The 15,533-nt window shown below is 31.2% G+C and overlaps 1 long non-coding RNA gene across 4 annotated transcripts; it reads left to right on the top strand.

Annotated features, from left to right (window-relative positions):
- The first annotated feature begins 4,458 nt into the window (after positions 1–4,458).
- Positions 4,459–8,751, top strand: LOC127278995 (uncharacterized). 4 transcript variants are annotated; one of them, XR_007842577.1, is made up of 4 exons: positions 4,459–5,750; positions 6,516–6,917; positions 7,377–8,045; positions 8,199–8,751. It is a non-coding gene; the product is annotated as an uncharacterized LOC127278995 (long non-coding RNA). The 4 variants fall into 4 exon arrangements; XR_007842576.1 differs by having other exon boundaries at positions 7,377–8,141; positions 8,296–8,751; XR_007842574.1 differs by having other exon boundaries at positions 7,377–8,751.
- Positions 8,752–15,533: the final 6,782 nt, after the last annotated feature.

Genomic DNA, 15,533 nt, shown 5'->3' with positions numbered 1-15,533 from the left:
TGCCGGCATTAAATTCTACAATAGAGCTTTCAAGAGCCTTAAAAAAGCCCTAAATTTTGACCCATAGTAGACCTTCCTACGAGTGCTCCTTCATTGTGTGGACAAGCCACCTTAATGTTAAGCTAGCTTGTCCACAAGTTTTTTAAAGAAAATGCCGAGCATTAAATTCGGCATTAGGGCATTAAATTAGCCTTAAATTAGCCCTTAATTTTCAAATAGGTTTTATCCAGATCGGACAATGTGGACAAGCCAGGTTAACGGACCTTAAAAAGTACTATTCTTACGCTTTAAAATGCATTTTGAAACTTAAAAAAAATCTTTATTTGGCTCTGAGTTATCGTTATTTGAATTTTCTGAGTGGTGAATGCTTTAGTATTCATGTATATCAGATACTACTTCAAAAAATTCAAATGACTGTAACTCAGAGGCAAATAAAGATTTTTTAAAGTTTCAAAATGGATTTTAAAGGGTAATAATGGTACTTTCAGATGCTGTAACAATCTTTTTTTAAAAAAAATTATCTTTTGATATTACATGACCTCAAATATGATCAGGGTGTCTAATGGTCAGGGAAACATCAGGGAATTTTGTTGGTCAGGGAAATGTCAAGGAAAAGTCAGGGAATTTCAGAAAATTTCATTCAAAGTCAGGAAAATTTCTGTAAATTTCTACAAAAATAAAAATTTTTTCTGAATTTAAAAATTTTTTAATCTAAAAAAACTTGAATGGTTTTTTTTTATTACCATTTGTTACTACCATTAGATATTAATTTATTGTTAAATATGTCAGTAACCATATTTTTGTCCAAAGAAAGCAGAAATAAGGTTATTAAAAAGTCAGGGAAAAATCAAAAAATTTCAAGGAGGAGTCAGGGAAAAGTCAGGGAATTTTTTTCTCAATCCTTGTTAGACACCCTGATGATCAAAAAACGTTTCTTTTGCACTTATAGGTTAGAATATCTCAAAAACCTGATGTACTGGGTCAATTCTGATTTAAAAAAAATTATCTCTTGATGCTACATAACCTCAAATGAGCACCTGGATATAATAACTCAGGTCGGTGAAGTTCACATCGATTATGATCATCGAAAATTTAAAATCCAAGTTACTCCATAAACACAACAAAAACGTACAAATAACTTCAAAAAAAGAATATACATAACAAAAAAATTCAGTTCAACCCCAATTTCATTTAAAAACCACCCCTAGTATAACCCCCTATAATGACACATTGAAAAAAAATTCACCAAAAATTCAATTTTTCTTAGGCTCAAAATTTTATTTCATATTCTCGCACTAAACACACCTACAAGTGTTGAAAAAAATTGACACCCCAAAAAAAGTGGGGGAAAGTCCCCAAAACCTACCCTAAAGACCCCATCTTTAATAAAAAAAATTCCCAAAAAATTCAATTTTTCTTAGGCTCAAAATTTTTTTTCATATTCTCGCACTAAACACACCTACAAGTGTTGAAAAAAATTGACACCCCAAAAAAAGTGGGGGAAAGTCCCCAAAACCTACCCTAAAGACCCCATCTTTAATAAAAAAATTCCCAAAAAATTCAATTTTTCTTAGGCTCAAAATTTTTTTTCATATTCTCGCACTAAACACACCTACAAGTGTTGAAAAAAATTGACACCCCAAAAAAAATGGGGGAAAGTCCCCAAAACCTACCCTAAAGACCCCATCTTTAATAAAAAAATTCCCAAAAAATTCAATTTTTCTTAGGCTCAAAATTTTTTTTCATATTCTCGCACTAAACACACCTACAAGTGTTGAAAAAAATTGACACCCCAAAAAAAGTGGGGGAAAGTCCCCAAAACCTACCCTAAAGACCCCATCTTTAATAAAAAAATTCCCAAAAAATTCAATTTTTCTTAGGCTCAAAATTTTTTTTCATATTCTCGCACAAAACACACCTACAAGTGTTGAAAAAAATTGACAACCCAAAAAAAGTGGGGGAAAGTCCCCAAAACCTACCCTAAAGACCCCATCTTTAATAAAAAAATTCCCAAAAAATTCAATTTTTCTTAGGCTCAAAATTTTTTTTCATATTCTCGCACTAAACACACCTACAAGTGTTGAAAAAAATTGACACCCCAAAAAAAGTGGGGGAAAGTCCCCAAAACCTACCCTAAAGACCCCATCTTTAATAAAAAAATTCCCAAAAAATTCAATTTTTCTTAGGCTCAAAATTTTTTTTCATATTCTCGCACTAAACACACCTACAAGTGTTGAAAAAAATTGACACCCCAAAAAAAATGGGGGAAAGTCCCCAAAACCTACCCTAAAGACCCCATCTTTAATAAAAAAATTCCCAAAAAATTCAATTTTTCTTAGGCTCAAAATTTTTTTTCATATTCTCGCACTAAACACACCTACAAGTGTTGAAAAAAATTGACACCCCAAAAAAAGTGGGGGAAAGTCCCCAAAACCTACCCTAAAGACCCCATCTTTAATAAAAAAATTCCCAAAAAATTCAATTTTTCTTAGGCTCAAAATTTTTTTTCATATTCTCGCACAAAACACACCTACAAGTGTTGAAAAAAATTGACAACCCAAAAAAAGTGGGGGAAAGTCCCCAAAACCTACCCTAAAGACCCCATCTTTAATAAAAAAATTCCCAAAAAATTCAATTTTTCTTAGGCTCAAAATTTTTTTTCATATTCTCGCACTAAACACACCTACAAGTGTTGAAAAAAATTGACACCCCCAAAAAAGTGGGGGAAAGTCCCCAAAACCTACCCTAAAGACCCCATCTTTAATAAAAAAATTCCCAAAAAATTCAATTTTTCTTAGGCTCAAAATTTTTTTTCATATTCTCGCACTAAACACACCTACAAGTGTTGAAAAAAATTGACACCCCAAAAAAAGTGGGGGAAAGTCCCCAAAACCTACCCTAAAGACCCCATCTTTAATAAAAAAATTCCCAAAAAATTCAATTTTTCTTAGGCTCAAAATTTTTTTTCATATTCTCGCACTAAACACACCTACAAGTGTTGAAAAAAATTGACACCCCAAAAAAAGTGGGGGAAAGTCCCCAAAACCTACCCTAAACACCCCATCTTTGATAAAAAAATTCCCAAAAAATTCAATTTTTCTCATGCTTAAAATTTTATATTTTATGTAGTTTTTTATAATTTTGCATATTTTATCCAATAAACAAAAAAAACCATTTAGTATTTTTTTCTGGTTTTTTGCTATAAAAATCAAATTTTTGGGGTATTATTATAATATGCGTAATTAGCTCATCAAAATACATAAAAGTATGAAGTATTAAAAATCAAAAATATTTTAAAAAATTCAAAATTGAAACATTTTTTAAAAATTTCAAAAATATTGTAAAAATTGTTTGTCCACGATCGGGCGAGGCTTAAAATTTTGGCAAAAAGTATTTTTTTGAAAAAATTTTTAAATTTTTTTGTTTGTTGTTTTTTGATTTTACATTCTGACAATAATTGATGATTGCCAAAATAGTTTGCATATTTAAGCAGTCGGGAAAGTTTGTCGAAGCTGAAAATTTAAAATTTAGCAAAAAATCACAAAAATTTTATTTGTTTGTGAATATGATGTTTTTTTAAAATGTTTATTTACTAATTGAATCTAAAAACATCATTTTGTCTGTGTGGAAATTTGTAGCCGCGTAGAGAATAAATGTTAAAATCTTTCAAAAATCAGGCGTGATTAGCCATGAATTTGACTATTGTGTGGAGCAAGGTGTGGAGGCAAGAATAGTGAGGATAGAGACGAACGTGGATATTCGGCTGCGTTCGTCTTTGGTCGGCTCTTTGCTTTACGTTATCCCCACCGCTCCGCTCACTCCACAGACCCCGGCGAAAGTCTATAACTGCTTGGAAATCTGATTTTGCCTTTTTCGTCGTATTTTTTCTCTCTCCACTCGGACCCAATTTAAACGCGCTTGGGTGAAAAAGTGAAGATTCAACGAAGCTGAATTACGCAACGTTTATATAAGATAAACGATTTTTAAAGAAATAATTTTTAATTGAAAAATTCTAAAAAATTTTTTTTTATAATATGTTGATTAATAAAAACTACAAAGAAATTTTTAAAGTAAAAATTTAAAAATTTTTATTTTAAAAAATTATTTCTTTAAAAAACGTTTATCATAAATATTGCGATCTTCAGCCTATTAAGATTATTATTATTACTATTAAAATATATTAAAATAATCTAGAAATTTTTACTTAAAAAATTTTTTTTAGTTTTTATTAATCAACATATTATAAAAAAAATTTTTTAAGAATATTTCAATTGAAAAATTATTTCTTTAAAAATCGTTTATTTTATTTAAACGTTGCGTAATTCAGCTTCGTTGAATCTTCACTTTTTCACCCAACCGCGTTTAAATTGGGTCCGAGTGGAGAGAGAAAAAATACGACGAAAAAGGCAACATCAGATTTCCAAGCAGTCATAGACTTTCGCCGGGGTCTGTGGAGTGAGCGGCGCGGTGGGGATAACGTAAAGCAAAGAGCCGACCAAAGACGAACGCAACCGAATATCCACGATCGGCTCTATCCTCACTATTCATGCCTTCACACTATAGTCAAATTCAAGGCTAATCACGCCTGTTGTTTGAAAAGATTTTAACATTTATTCTCTACGCGGCTACAAATTTCCACATAGAAAATGATGTTTTTAGTTTCAATTAGTAAATAAACATTTTAAAAAAACATCATATTCACAAACAAATAAAATTTTTGTGATTTTTTGCTAAATTTTAAACTTTCAACTTCGACAAACTTCCCCGACTGCTTGCATATACAAACTATTTTGGCAATTGTCAATTATTGCCAGAATGTAAAATCAACAAACAGAAAATTTAGTCTCGCTTTTTCTTTACGAGAAATAAATTTTTTAATAGAAATTTTTCACGTTTTTCAACTTTTGACAAAAGCTGAACTACGCAACGTTTATGATAAACCATTTTTAAAAATGTAAAATTCTATAATTTTTTGCTTGACAAATATTTTTTATAATTTGTTGATTAATGAAAACTACAAGAAATATTTTTCAGACAAAAATTTAAAGAATTTTTTATTTTAACAAATTATTTCGTTTGTCATAAACGTTGCGTACTTCAGCTACGTAAAATTTGGGTGTGAACAAGACAAATTTCCCACATGGCTTGGATGTTTACATTTTATTAAAGTTATCTACACTCAGAAAAAAAATATATTTGAACCAAATGTACCATTTTTTTAAATTTACCCAATTTTTTGGTTGGTTCAAACAAAATTTGTTCAATTCAAATAAATATTTATTTGATCTAAATAACTGTTTAGATTATTTTAATAAATTTTTTGAACAAAGAAAAAATTTAATTGAACTAAATAAACGTTTGGTTTATGGAATCACATGTTTGGTTAACTGTATATCAATGCATTTCTTTTGTTGATTTCACCAAAATTTGGTTGCTTTAAACGAATTTTTTTCTGAGTGTACTATAAATAGGAAGTCAAAATAAGAATAAAATTTTTGGTCTCTCATTTAGTTTTCGAGAAATAAATTTTCTATTTGAAATTTTTTAATTTTTTGGAGTCTTTCCACAACTTGTTAGGGGGTGTCAATTTTTTTTAACACTTTTAGGTGTGTTTAGTGCAAGAATTTGAAATAAAATTGAGAGCCTAAGAAAAATTGAATTTTTTTTTATCAAAGATGGGGACTTTAGGGTAGGTTTTGGGGGCTTTCCCCCACTTTTTTTGGGGTGCTAATTTTTTTCAACACTTGTAGGTGTGTTTTGTGCTAGAATTTGAAATAAAATTTTGAGCCTAAGAAAAATTGAATTTTTTGGGAATTTTTTTATTAAAGATGGGGTCTTTAGGGTAGGTTTTGGGGACTTTCCCCCACTTTTTTTGGGGTGTCAATTTTTTTCAACACTTGTAGGTGTGTTTAGTGCGAGAATATGAAAAAACATTTTGAGCCTAAGAAAAATTGAATTTTTTGGGAATTTTTTTATTAAAGATGGGGTCTTTAGGGTAGGTTTTGGGGACTTTCCCCCACTTTTTTTGGGGTGTCAATTTTTTTCAACACTTGTAGGTGTGTTTAGTGCGAGAATATGAAAAAAAATTTTGAGCCTAAGAAAAATTGAATTTTTTGGGAATTTTTTTATTAAAGATGGGGTCTTTAGGGTAGGTTTTGGGGACTTTCCCCCACTTTTTTTGGGGTGTCAATTTTTTTCAACACTTGTAGGTGTGTTTAGTGCGAGAATATGAAAAAAAATTTTGAGCCTAAGAAAAAATGAATTTTTTGGGAATTTTTTTATTAAAGATGGGGTCTTTAGGGTAGGTTTTGGGGACTTTCCCCCACTTTTTTTGGGGTGTCAATTTTTTTCAACACTTGTAGGTGTGTTTAGTGCGAGAATATGAAAAAACATTTTGAGCCTAAGAAAAATTGAATTTTTTGGGAATTTTTTTATTAAAGATGGGGTCTTTAGGGTAGGTTTTGGGGACTTTCCCCCACTTTTTTTGGGGTGTCAATTTTTTTCAACACTTGTAGGTGTGTTTAGTGCGAGAATATGAAATAACATTTTGAGCCTAAGAAAAATTGAATTTTTTGGGAATTTTTTTATTAAAGATGGGGTCTTTAGGGTAGGTTTTGGGGACTTTCCCCCACTTTTTTTGGGGTGTCAATTTTTTTCAACACTTGTAGGTGTGTTTAGTGCGAGAATATGAAAAAAAATTTTGAGCCTAAGAAAAATTGAATTTTTTGGGAATTTTTTTATTAAAGATGGGGTCTTTAGGGTAGGTTTTGGGGACTTTCCCCCACTTTTTTTGGGGTGTCAATTTTTTTCAACACTTGTAGGTGTGTTTAGTGCGAGAATATGAAAAAAAATTTTGAGCCTAAGAAAAAATGAATTTTTTGGGAATTTTTTTATTAAAGATGGGGTCTTTAGGGTAGGTTTTGGGGACTTTCCCCCACTTTTTTTGAGGTGTCAATTTTTTTTAACACTTGTAGGTGTGTTTAGTGCGAGAATATGAAAAAAAATTTTGAGCCTAAGAAAAAATGAATTTTTTGGGAATTTTTTTATTAAAGATGGGGTCTTTAGGGTAGGTTTTGGGGACTTTCCCCCACTTTTTTTGGGGTGTCAATTTTTTTCAACACTTGTAGGTGTGTTTAGTGCGAGAATATGAAATAACATTTTGAGCCTAAGAAAAATTGAATTTTTTGGGAATTTTTTTATTAAAGATGGGGTCTTTAGGGTAGGTTTTGGGGACTTTCCCCCACTTTTTTTGGGGTGTCAATTTTTTTCAACACTTGTAGGTGTGTTTAGTGCGAGAATATGAAATAACATTTTGAGCCTAAGAAAAATTGAATTTTTTGGGAATTTTTTTATTAAAGATGGGGTCTTTAGGGTAGGTTTTGGGGACTTTCCCCCACTTTTTTTGGGGTGTCAATTTTTTTCAACACTTGTAGGTGTGTTTAGTGCGAGAATATGAAAAAAAATTTTGAGCCTAAGAAAAAATGAATTTTTTGGGAATTTTTTTATTAAAGATGGGGTCTTTAGGGTAGGTTTTGGGGACTTTCCCCCACTTTTTTTGGGGTGTCAATTTTTTTCAACACTTGTAGGTGTGTTTAGTGCGAGAATATGAAAAAAAATTTTGAGCCTAAGAAAAAATGAATTTTTTGGGAATTTTTTTATTAAAGATGGGGTCTTTAGGGTAGGTTTTGGGGACTTTCCCCCACTTTTTTTGAGGTGTCAATTTTTTTTAACACTTGTAGGTGTGTTTAGTGCGAGAATATGAAAAAAAATTTTGAGCCTAAGAAAAAATGAATTTTTTGGGAATTTTTTTATTAAAGATGGGGTCTTTAGGGTAGGTTTTGGGGACTTTCCCCCACTTTTTTTGGGGTGTCAATTTTTTTCAACACTTGTAGGTGTGTTTAGTGCGAGAATATGAAATAACATTTTGAGCCTAAGAAAAATTGAATTTTTTGGGAATTTTTTTATTAAAGATGGGGTCTTTAGGGTAGGTTTTGGGGACTTTCCCCCACTTTTTTTGGGGTGTCAATTTTTTTCAACACTTGTAGGTGTGTTTAGTGCGAGAATATGAAAAAAAATTTTGAGCCTAAGAAAAAATGAATTTTTTGGGAATTTTTTTATTAAAGATGGGGTCTTTAGGGTAGGTTTTGGGGACTTTCCCCCACTTTTTTTGAGGTGTCAATTTTTTTTAACACTTGTAGGTGTGTTTAGTGCGAGAATATGAAAAAAAAATTTTGAGCCTAAGAAAAAATGAATTTTTTGGGAATTTTTTTATTAAAGATGAGGTCTTTAGGGTAGGTTTTGGGGACTTTCCCCCACTTTTTTTGGGGTGTCAATTTTTTTCAACACTTGTAGGTGTGTTTAGTGCGAGAATATGAAAAAACATTTTGAGCCTATGAAAAAATGAATTTTTTGGGAATTTTTTTATTAAAGATGGGGTCTTTAGGGTAGGTTTTGGGGACTTTCCCCCACTTTTTTTGGGGTGTCAATTTTTTTCAACACTTGTAGGTGTGTTTAGTGCGAGAATATGAAAAAAAATTTTGAGCCTAAGAAAAATTGAATTTTTGGTGAATTTTTTTTCAATGTGTCATTATAGGGGGTTATACTAGGGGTGGTTTTTAAATGAAATTGGGGTTGAACTGAATTTTTTTGTTATGTATATTCTTTTTTTGAAGTTATTTGTACGTTTTTGTTGTGTTTATAGAGTAACTTGGATTTTAAATTTTCGATGATCATAATCGATGTGAACTTCACCGACCTAATAACTCGCGCTACTCTCGACTGTACGCTCTGAAGCCAGTCAAACCTACAATAAGGGTAGGAAATAAATAGGCGCATCTTTTTTTTCCTTTAACATTTTTTAGGAAAACGAATATGACGCATGAATATTCCCCAATTTGAATTTTTTGGAATTTCTACGGTTTCCAAATTAATAGACTTGAATTTCTATGCTACCGAATTTTATAAAGTAGAATTTATATTAGTATTACACATTATTACAGAGATATTACAGACAGATATTACAGTACCGTAATAACGCATTATTACACGGTATTACACGATATTACACAAGTATTACAGGAAGAGTTTACACTTGACTACCTGAGTAAATTCCCCCTCGGTTATCACTCAATGCATATATAAAAACTTGAAAATCAAAGTCTAACTCTTTCAGTATTTTGTCGAGCATTTCAAAGAAAACAGACTTAAAAATCATATCAAATTTTTTTCTTATTCCTTATGACTCCCATAACAGAAATTCACTTGAAATTTTAATTTTTGTCAATTTAGTTAATAATGACAAGCTGTCCACATTTACCCTGAGTTTTCAAATTTTTGGGGTAAATGGGGACAGCTTGTCATTATTAACCAAATTAACAAAAATCATGTGAATTTCTGTTATGGGTGTCATGAGGAATAAGAAAAAAATTTAGTATGATTTTTAAGTCTGTTTTCTTTGAAATGCGAGAGAAAATACTGAAATAAAAAAAAGTTTAAAAATTTCAATTGGTTCAACTATTATATCTACTACAAATTTTTTTCAAGTTTTTTCATCCCTTAATATACAGTAATATACTTAAGGAAACTTTTTTCTTAAAACTTTCTTAGAAACTATGCTGTCCCCATTTACCCCAAATTTTATGAAATTTTCAAAATTTTGGGGTAAATGGGAACAGTCAGTTTCATGCGTTTAAACTGTATCTAAATTTTTTTCTGCTGCATAAAATTAATCCTGGGAATGTAAATAACAACTTAAAAAAAAAACCCCGCAAATATTACCTTTTAAAGGAAGAAACTTACGTAATTTGTGAAAAATAGCGATTTTGTCCCCATTTACCCCAACTGACCCTATAGAAATATATTTATATAAAAGTTTCTTTAACTATGAATTGAGTTAAATAAAAATTCTGAAATATGAAAATTTAATTCAATATAAATTCTATTTTATAAAATTCGATAACATTGAAATTGGAGCTTTTTAATTTTGACACCTTAGTGTCACGTCACCGTAACTTTTATATTCAAAATTGTAAGAATTCTTTTTTTTTTTAAATCAATACTAAGCTGAATGTCTCTGCGACTAACACCCGTGTTTTTGTTACGCATCTAAAATACCTTTCACTTAATTGTAAACTCCCGCCCCTTTGTCGCGTGGCCAAACATCTTTTCTTTTATGTATAAAGACCCTTGCGTTTTGTATCGTTCTACGTTCACATATTGTATTTCTAAAAATATACAATTAGAAGCGAGAAACTCAGTATTACCTTAAAAGGGCATAAATGAGTGTCCCTTTCTAACAGCTACGATTCACCACGTAGACTTTCTCTTTCTAAATTCTATAATATAATCAGATATACCACCCCTGTAGTGTTTCTCGCTTACACCTGCGATTTCATCGCAGTGGTGTGCTCTTTCTAAATTCTGTAATTTAATCACAAAAACCCTCGTTGTGGATAATAAAAAAGAAAGAGATAGTCTTAGCAATGCAAGCCAATGGAATCATATAGTCTCCCTTATGAAAAACTTGATATAAAAGGGCTACTTTTTTACGGAGAGTTCAGTTCAGAAATTACCACCGATACCGTCAGTTCGAAACTTCACCTCATCTACGTTATTTCTACTCGTCATTTTGGATATCAGTGCCAGTTCATAGTGCTTTTTACGGAATCCAGTCATTTGGACGATTTCTATTCTAGTCAAGTGCCGTAAAATTCTACACAAAAAGGAGCACTCATCAACCTAAGGACCTGTGATTTTCCATATAATTGGAAAATAACCATCTTTCCTTTTTGTGGAGGAATCTCATTGTGGGTCTTCGTCACGGCAATTCCGAACTCCGGACCTGTGGTCATTACCTGGGCCCGTCAACCTTCCTGAGACGTATAAAATCTACTGGTACCAGCCCTTTTACCTGCCAAATCAGAAGACACCACAGTGGTCCTATTCATATATCTTACTTCTAATTTTAAAGGTAAGTGTTTTATATTTACACCCCCACTTTTCCTACATTCTCATAAATCTGTAGTAACCATTTGAATTCCTTGTTTCAGTGGAATGCTGAACTCTTTTTTCCTTGGATTGGTTGCTTCAAGATTCTCTCTCTCTTAAAAACAATTTTACCCTAAGTGTTTGTCATAAATAAAGTATAACATTAACATTAAAAATCTCTATTCTCTTTCTTTCCTGTACCCTTAGCTCAGAGTCTTCTGCTCTGTAAATGAAACAGGAATTTACTGAATCACCGAGCGGCCATAAATAAAATAAAATATTATTTCGTTAGTTATTTCTCTATTTCTGAGACGTAACAGAGGAAATATAATTTTTGGTGCATCGGCCGCTGTGAACAGGAAAGAGAATATAAATTTAAAAATTTATGCACTCAAAATATAATTTTTGGTGCATCGACCGCTGTGAACAAGAAAGAGAATATAAATTTAAAATTTATAATTTTTAGTGCATTTTCCCTTGTGATCATGAAAAAGAAATTAAATTCATATTTTTCTTAAATACCTTATGAGAGAGAAGAAAAAATTCTTGAACCAACAATTCCAAAATTCCTTTAATTCCTACTTACATAAAACACAAGTGATAATTCTATAAGTGAAAGTCGATCCAAAAGTGAAAGCAGTCAAATATTTGTGATTAATTCAAATATGCAAAATTCTAATTAAACTTTATGTCTGAGAAAAATGATCCCATTTTTAACCCAACACCTGATCGTTGTCTTAGAAGTCATACTAAAGCCGGAAATTTAGAAACTCGTCCAAAAGTTGTTCATTCTCCCCCTATTAAAACTCAATCATTCGATTCAAAAATTTCCGAAAACGATAGTACTTTAAAAATTAGCACAGAAATAGAGAGTGAACAAACATTTAATGCTTTTGAAAATAATCTTCTTGAACTAAAATCAAAACATTCATCTACACCAAACAAAGAATCTTTTATTTCAATATTAGAGAAATCAGTAAAAATGTCTCTCCCAAATAATCAACAAGTATCTCTTCGCGACGCGTTAGAATTAGTGCCTGTGTTCGATGGAAAAAATATTCCAGTAGTTTCATTTATAGAAGGTTGCCATGAAGCAAAATTAATGTTGCCAGATTCACCCCAAGTGGAGGAAAATTTAGTAAAATTAATTCGTGGAAAGTTAATAGGAGAAGTTAGAAAATCAATATCGGGAAATATTTTTAAAACAATTTTGGAGTTAGAAGCTCATTTAAAGAAGATATATTTACCAAATAAAAGTATCTATCAATTGCAAGGAGAGTTAGGAAATATTTTTATGAAGGAAAATGAAAGTGTCATATCGTATGCGAATCGAGTAAAAGAATTATCGGATCAGATTTTTGACTCATACAGATTATCGAGTAAAGACGGTAAATTATCCGAAACGATGTTAAAAAATTTAGAAGTAGATATAATATCCTGTTTTCGTCGAGGGCTACGTCCAGAATTAGAGATTCGAATTCCAGATTGCATAACTTTAAAAGAAACAACAAACAAAGCATTAGAGGCAGAACGAAAATTAAATGCGGTTGTAGAGCTTAGAAAAGAAAATTCTTGTAGGCCAAATAATGCAAAAATTACATTTGCTAGTACAGATATAGTAGTATGTCAAAATTGTAATGTAGAAGGACATACTTCACGCACTTGTCGTAGGTCAGAAAAAAATCAATACTCAACACAGCATAGGTACCAGCGCTCCGTATTCCGCATGAAGCAGAGACCACCTGTCTATTATCTAAGAAGAGGGATGTCCCCCTCGTTTAGTGAACAAAAGCATTCCCCTTTACAATTACGATTCTCGGGTTTTCCCCAAAATTTACATAATAGAACAAACTCACAATTTCCAAATAAAAATGATTTTCGTACTAATCAACAAAATAGATTTTTTAATGTTACTTGTAAATATTGCAAAAATCGTGGGCATGTTATTAAAAATTGCAGAAAAAGAGAATATAATAATTATAATCAAGGTCAACAGAATCGATCATCCACATTAATGAACCAGGGAAACGAATAATACCTTCCCATGTCGGGTACGATGGGACAGGTGCTAACAGAAAAAGCGTGCCTAAAAAGCAAATATCTGAACATTTAGAAACCATTCAAATCAATTGTACTAAAGGAAATATGATACCATCTATTTATGTTAATACAATTTCTAAACCACTTCATTTAATGATTGATACAGGAGCAGGATTAAATCTTTTAAAAGAAAAAATGCTTGATTCCACAATGACTTTAAATAAATTTAAAAAAATACAACTTACAGGTATTAATGAACACCCTGTACACACACTAGGTCAAACAAAATTAAATATCTTTGGTTATCCAACAACTTTTAACATAATACCTAATGAAGTTCCCATAGAAGAAGATGGAGTTTTAGGATCAGAATATTTTACAGATAATAATGTCAAAATTAATTATGCTGAAAAATGTTTAGAAGTCAAAGGAAAAATGTTCTATTTCGCATCAAGAAATTTTATTACTCTCCCACCTCGATCAATATCTGACATATTTTTATTTGTTAAAAATTCTAATTTAAAAGAAGGATATGTTCCACTTTTAAATACTGAACCTGGAGTTTACATAGGAAACGCTATAGTCACAAATAATAATGGTAAAGCATACGTAAAAGCAGCAAATACTCTATCAAATTCAGTAAAAATACAAATTCCGAAAGTAATTTTACAAGAATATGACGAAGTTTTTAATAACTCATCTGACACAAATCAAATTAAAAATAATAAAATAAATATTGAAAATAACACCGCGGAAAAATTATTTGACAATTTTGTATATTCAGAAACCTTGTGCGATAAGCAATTTGGATTTTATAATATTACGGGTAAAGAAAGAATTGAAAAAATATTAGATTCACTTCGTTTAGATCATTTAAAACCAGATGAATTAAAACATGTAGAAGCATTAATCGCGGAATATTGTGAAAGATTTCATTTACCAGGTGAATATTTAACAGCTACCAATGTTCTCCAACATAACATCCCTACTAAAGATGACGAACCAGTATTCACGCGACAATACAGATTTCCCCCAGTGCATAAAGAAGAACTTTTAAGACAAACAAGTGAACTCTTAAAAAATAAAATAATCAAACCTTCTCAATCCCCATATAATACACCAGTATGGATCGTGCCTAAAAAAAATGACAGTCATGGAAATAAAAAATGGCGAATGGTATTAGACTTTCGCAAATTAAATGAAAAAACAATAACCGACTTTTTTCCGCTACCGAATATAAACGAAGTGCTCGAGACCCTTGGAAATGCGCAATACTTCTCTGTGTTTGACTTAGCTTCCGGTTTTCATCAAATTAAAATGAGTCCAAAAGATTCTCACAAAACAGCCTTCTCAACCCCATATGGTCACTATGAATTTGACCGTATGCCTTTCGGTTTAAAGAACGCGCCAAGTTGTTTTCAAAGATTAATGAATTGTTGTCTATCCGGTCTTATAGGTACAGATCTATTTGTATATCTCGATGACGTAGTAATTTTTGCAAATTCTCTTGAAGAACATCAACAAAAATTTGATAATTTTATGTCTCGTTTATGTAACGCGAATTTAAAATTACAACCAGATAAATGCGAATTTCTCAGACCCGAAGTAGTTTATCTTGGACACATAATTGATAAAAATGGAGTCCGACCTGATCCGAAAAAGATAATTGCTGTTAAAAATTTTCCAGTTCCCAAAAACGTAAAAAATATAAAACAATTCTTAGGTCTTGCCGGTTATTATCGAAGATTCATTAATAATTTTTCTAAAAAATCTGGACCTTTAACACAACTTTTGAAAAAGGACGTAACTTTTCAATGGACAGATAAACAACAAGTAGCTTTCGAAATTTTAAAAAATGAACTTTGCGAAGAACCACTCCTACAAAGACCAGATTTTGAAAAACCTTTTATACTTACAACTGATGCATCTGGGTATGCTATTGGCGGCATATTATCACAAGGCGAAATTGGTAAAGATAAGCCCATTGCTTATGCGTCAAGATCTTTAAACGAACATGAAGTAAAATATGACACTTATAATAAAGAGGCCCTCGCAATTGTATATTGTGTTTTACATTTTAGACATTTTCTCTATGGTAGGAGATTTAAAATTGTTACAGATCATAAACCATTATTATGGTTTCAAAAATCAAGCGATCCTTGTTCTCGCGTAACAAGATGGAAATTAAAATTAGCAGAATACGATTTCGAGATATTATACAAGGCAGGAAAAATGAATGTTAATGCGGATGCATTATCCCGAAATCCAGTAACTTATGTGAAAAAGTTTGATCGCTGCATTCCAGAATACGAAGAAGAAGAAAAAGAAGAATATGATGAAGAAGAAGAGGACAATGAAGAAAATAAAAATTCAGAACAAATCGAAGATGATGGTGTTTATTGTAATGAAGAATTTACTGACAAAATAAATGTTGAAAGCGTATCTACAAATAATGAATTAAATCTTGTTAAAAAAATAATAAGTCTGATATATGAGAGTACGAAAAA

The sequence above is a fragment of the Leptopilina boulardi genome, unplaced genomic scaffold, assembly GCF_019393585.1.
Source record: "Leptopilina boulardi isolate dan_hultmark-lab unplaced genomic scaffold, ZJU_Lbou_2.1 LbouV2_213, whole genome shotgun sequence".
Taxonomy (NCBI): domain Eukaryota; kingdom Metazoa; phylum Arthropoda; class Insecta; order Hymenoptera; family Figitidae; genus Leptopilina; species Leptopilina boulardi.
The sequence above is the reverse complement of the archived record's forward strand: the minus strand, read 5'-3'. Positions and strand labels throughout refer to the sequence as shown.